The following is a 6,179-nucleotide window of genomic DNA, read 5'->3' on the forward strand; positions in this document are numbered from 1 at the left end:
TGGGCACCGTGTCACGGTGCAGAGTGTCGTGACACGGTGCAGTCTACCGTCAGACGGTAGATAGTCCCGTGTCACGGCATTGTTCACCGTGGCGCGGCAGAACATGCCGTGAGCCCGTGACACGGTGCGCAGTTCCAGGTCAGTTTTGTGATTTTTCCAGATTTTAACCGATTTTAGGTCCGTACTAATTACTATGTGAGAATAAAAACCCTCGGTCATGGGTTAAACAAAAGAGCAAACACATGAAGGTTAGCACCAAGCAGCCACATAGCATTTAGGCACGATGATGTAAAAAAAGTTCGCAACCTAGAGTCGAGATCTATGTTCAACTATTGGTCAAGCTTTGGGTGTCAAAAGGGTACCATGGTTAAGAGTTTGGACGCGTTAGCAAGGCAGCCTCCCTTGAGGGTGTATGCCAACGGGCGGCTCCGCGAGTTCGTGATGAAATTGAACTCGACTCCATGGTTTGGGTGGATTTAATAACTCGGATGAACCCTTATTTCCATGAGCGTTTTTGGGTCGATAGAGCTTAAATCCCCCGGGGCTAAGACGCATGTAGAACACATACGTTTTTTCAGAAAAATCGAAGGAAGTTGACTGTGAGAAAAGAAAATAAGCCACCGGACTGATTTTAGGACTGCCGTGACACGGAAAAAATTCCCGTGTCACGGTACTGTGCACCGTCAGACGGTACACTGTACCGTGAAACGGCAGACTCTGTCGTGGCACGGCAGTCAGAAGATCTGGCTGGTGCCCTATTTTCCTTCGCGCGCAACCAAGTTATCCAATTTTTTCCTAAGGGACAGACCTGAATGCGATGCCAAATTAATCACAGGAATATTTTTCAAGAATCTTTCAAGTCTCATCCACTCATCTTAATTAAATACCGATCACTCAAATCGATAAATAATTAAGAATCCTCCTAGTGGAGTCGCCAAATTGTAGGCGTCGTTTGAAGTGCGCCTACGTAAAAAGCATGTGTGAATATGCTTGGCACTCATAGGAAGTGGGAATTGACATATACGATTAGGGACAAGGAAAGTAAAAAGCCTCCAACAAGATTTTAAGGAACTTGTAAACCGTTCACGGATCATAAAAGGCAACCACGATTAAGGGACAACGATAGGCAACAACGATTGACCCGTGAAGGTTACACCCCATTCATAATCCATGAGATTACTAACTCCATATGGTTCGGAACCACGAAAGGAGGATCGGGGATGATGGTACGAAGTGAGTCATGGAGTCACATTCGCCCGTATTGGCCTCAACTCGATTCTTATATTGAAAAGCACTCATGCGATCTCAAAGGCATACAAACAAAAATTCAATTTGCTCCAAACTATTATTAAACTAAATTGGTTTAATATTAATGCACACATAATTCTAAAATATTTGTGATCACTTGAATTAAACAACAAGATTTAAAAGGATCCTAAACCGGTTGTCCAAATTATCTTATTAGTCGTGATTTTCAATTACATATTCCCTTTAAACATGCAATATAGTGATCACAATAACAATATAATAGAACAATATTAATATTAGAACTAATTTAATCACAATTCCAACAACATAAAATCGTTAGAAAAATAATAAAAACAAAAGGAGCATGATCCTTACTTTGATTCTGTTTGTTTGCAACTACAAAATAATAATCGAGTTAGTAACTTCAAGGAAATAAATAAACAATAATTAAATTAAATTAAGTGGATTTTGGGGCCAAACCCTCAAACAGTTCTACCTTTCACGCCTTGGCTTAAGGACATAACCTCGAGTGAAATATGGACTCCTTTGAGTGCTTGAAGAAGGAATTTTGGAGTGAAAAGGGTAGGCTAGTGTTTAGGCTAAAGCATAGAAGAGAGAAAATAAAATAATAGAATTACTCCGTGCCCCGTGCATCAGAAATAAGGGGGTATTTATAGGGAAAATGTGCCGAGGGAGCACACGGAACCCTAAAATGATAAAAACCCTAAAAAGGTATCCCGTGACACGGTCAGACTGTACCGTGACACGGTCAGACTGTACCGTCAGACGGTACACTTTCCCGTGACACGGTACAGTTTTGGAGTGACGCGGGAAATTTTCAGAAAACGGGATGAAAAACGCGTCAAGGGTTTACGCGGAAAGGACACGGAACGTCCCGTGTTACGGAAGACCTCCCGTGTCATGGGAAGTCCCACCGTCAGACGGGAAGGATTCCCGTGACACGGTGGCAGTCTGCCGTGGCGCGGGAACTTCCAGTCCATTTTTCCGTCTAAATTCATTTTTAACCCTAATTTCTTTCGGTTTTTTAAAGTGCCGATTGATAATTTCGGGCTTTTTTCTGAATTTTATTATTCGGGCTAAAATAAGAAAATAATTAAATAAAAATAAATAAAGAATTTGGGCCAAAAATAAATAATAAACAATAAAATAAAATATAAAAAAAAAAGGTTCGGACTTAAAATAAGTTGGGCTGAAATTAAAACTATGCTTTTATCAAACATCAAGACTAAACCATGGACCGTTCAAAAGTATGATTTTAATCAAATACGATTTTTTAAGCACTCTCGGGATTAAATACTAAACCCGACCAATAGTGGCGGTGAAAGGTTGTTTATCATCGGGTTTGGTTTTGGGGAGACATTTTTAGGTGTCTACAGCTGGACACTTCAAGATCTGTCTGGAACTTACTGGACGAACTGTAACCGGAACCTGACTGGAACTTCGACCTCGAGGTTTGACTTAGCTTCATGGTGAAGGATGAAACCATTAAGCACGACCACTGCACTTCGTCAACCTCACCTTTGAATGAATACATATGAGCATATTTATAGTACACCCAAATTATTCTTTTTGTAAAAGATAAGTTTTATTAAAAGATATTTTCCAAAAATAAGTTTTCCATAAATATATCTTTTGTTAAGAATATATTCAATCAATAATAATAAGATATATTTACCATAAAATCAGATTTTATCTAAATCTTATATTTTCCAAATATACTAATATATCTTACCATATCTTTTTACAAAAGATATAATTACCATATCTTTTTACAAAAGATATACTTGCCATAAAATTAGATTTTATTTAAAACTTATTTTGCTGAAAATATTTTCCAAAAATAACTTATCTTTTTCCACAAGGATTTATTATAAAATAAATATCTTTATTCTGTAAAACCAAATCCTTAAAAGATGTGCACGTGGGAGATAAATATATATCATTAAATTCGACCTGCGACCTTTAACGACGTGCAGACGTAAGTTCCGATTAGGTTTTGGAACTTTGACAGTCTCTGAGTTCCTGACAATTCAGTAACTCTAATTTCATTGACTATCATGAGTTCACCTTGGTTCTTTAGACTTGTTCCAGACTGACTTTTATGTCCAACATACTTACATGAATCCTAGAGCGATATACTTCGATTTCTTCGTCTTCATGTTGTTTCTTTGAAACTCTTGTTCTGGAATCTTGTAGTATTGATGTATTCTAGTTCTCGGGGCAACGTTAAGTTCCTGTTAGGGAACGATCCTGTTAGGGAACATGCTCCGGCTCTCGTGGAAAAGCCTGCCAAAGGTTCCTTCTGCATCTCGTTAGAGAATATCTTCTGGTTCCTTCATGGTTTGGTTCTTGTGGGAGAACCTGCTTTAGGTTCATTCATTCCCTCTTGTTCCTCTTGAAGTCTTCTATGTTCCAACCCATTGACTTCACCTAAGTCAGTTCCTGTCTTCACATGAACACTTAAGAGAAACATTATATTGAAGTTTGTTTGTCATAAACAAACTTCAAGTGAGAGAACTAATTAAACTTAAAGCTTATGTAAATACTCCTACACATATACGACTCACGTATGTATAGAGTACTTACCTCATGAAGCTAACTTATGCAAACACCTATTTACATAGTTACCTTCATGGTTCCTTAGCCATCATCACGCTTATCAACCATAACACGCATCATTGTTCTTGTTCTTCTATTACTTATCATATATTGCTTAAGTTCCTTATATACATACTTTTCATTGCTCAGGTTCCTTGTATCATGTTCCAAGTATAACTTGATATTTCTATGCACAACTTAACAAACACATTAGATAGATAATCATTATTAGTTTACAATCATCAAAACCTCAAAACCTAATTACTCAACAGGGGTGCGTAGGTGGGGGAAAGGGGGGTGGGGTCGTCGGCGCCGGGCGATTCTCTGGGACGCAGGACGCCGGTAGGGGGTGGGTTGGGGGACGGTGATGGTGGCACTGTGGTAGGGCTGGGGTAGTTTTAGGTTTTTTATTTTAATTTTTTTTAAAACAAATAAAATAGTGACACGTGTCACTATGGACCACACTTAACGGAATTTTTTGACGAAAACCGTTAAGTGGTTGTAATACCCATTTTTGGGAAATTTGTGTGGTGATAAAATAATTTTTTTTTGGGAGGTGTTAAAGCAATTTTCGTGTTTTTGTGGGGTGTTATAATCTAAAATAACCTATTTATAGGCCAGAAGGCAGAAAAAAAGAGACTGAGCATGAAATTTTAGTACCGTGACACAGTTCAATGTACCATCGTACAAAAAAGTGTACCGTTGCATGATACAATGTATTGTTTGAAACCTTATTTCAATGTATATTCAACCAAATCAGATTTGATTCAAAGTCATGGGGCCAATAATTCAGTTTTGCTCGATTTTTGTGAAAACTCAAGGATATATGATGAATTTTATAAACTTCATGGGTATATGGTGAATAAACAAAAAACTCATGGATATATGGTGAAAAACCCGAACATGTCAACTTCTAGTTTATTTTTAAAAAAAATTCAGGAGCTAATTGGTGAAAATATTTTTTAAAATTTGGGTATATGGTAAAAAAAAGTTTTTAAAGTTTCGGTATCCGGTGAATTACAAAAACATACTAACGGGGATCTAACGTCAGTTAGGTAAAAGGGCATTTAATGCTAATGTACTGTAACTGATGGGTATTTGGTATATTTGAAAATTTTGATGGGTATTTGGTGAATAAAAAAAATACCCAGGGGCATTTAGTGAAATTTCCGAAAACCGAAATAACGGCTAGTTCCCTTTCTTTATTTAATCAACCCCAGCACTCAGACCTGATATTTCATTTGCCATTCAACCATGCTTTCACAAACTTCATCTTCCTCTTATGAATCCACATAAATTAGAGTTCCCAATAAAACTTGTTCATGTGAAAAGAAATATGCAATAAGGAGTTCTGAAACAACAAACAATATCCCCAAAGGTTATACTACAAGTGCGGCGCATGTGTGTAGACACCCAAATGTGTCTCCCCAAAACCAAACCTAGTGATGAATACCTTTCACGTCATTTGATTATCGAACAAAGCGAAAGTGTGAAAATTCTAGTGATGAGGATGTTTTTATTAAAATATCTCTTCTTTCTGTTTTTTGAAAATATTTCTTTTATTACCCTATTTTTGAAAAACGTGCATTCCAGTTTAGTTTGGTCCATTATATAGGTCCAATGATAGTGTAGTTCGATGGGGTTTGAAAAGACCTTTCCAATGATATATTATAAGCCCAATTCCGATGAATAATGAGGAAGTTATGGCCAATATACTAAACTGGGCCCAAACCGGATTTTACCTACGACCCAATGATCATGTGGAGGGTCCAAAGGTTTAATCCTATTTCTAAACTAATTAGGATTAATTAGAAGCTTCCATAAGTTTTAAAAGATCTTAATTATCCTTTTTTATTAAAGAATTTGAGTTAAATAAAAACTTTCCTTTTCTTAAATCCTAATTCTATTCGAATTTATAGATATTCAAAGACAGTCATATATTATTTTAGTTCCTCATAATCTTTATCCAAATTTTAATTGGTTTGATAGATCTTGAAATTATCTATCCAATGATATATTATAATATTAATTCTGAGCTATAACGAAAAAGATATGAATGAGATATTAAACTCTATCCAAAACTAACACCGTCCTACTATTTCGGCCATATCATTTTATTTACAAAATATTTTAATCTTATTCTAATTGGGTTAAAAATTAGACTTCAAGAGCTTTCCAAAGACATATCATATGCCTTACTTGGACTTCTGGATCAAAAGATATAATAAAAACAAATTCCGCAAAAAACTGTTGTCCATCGAGTTTTATTTCGATTCGAATTCGGATTCTTTTCTTATTCTTCGAACCTCTTT

Source organism: Chenopodium quinoa, unplaced genomic scaffold (assembly GCF_001683475.1).
Source record: "Chenopodium quinoa cultivar QQ74 unplaced genomic scaffold, ASM168347v1, whole genome shotgun sequence".
NCBI classification, from domain to species: Eukaryota; Viridiplantae; Streptophyta; class Magnoliopsida; order Caryophyllales; family Amaranthaceae; genus Chenopodium; species Chenopodium quinoa.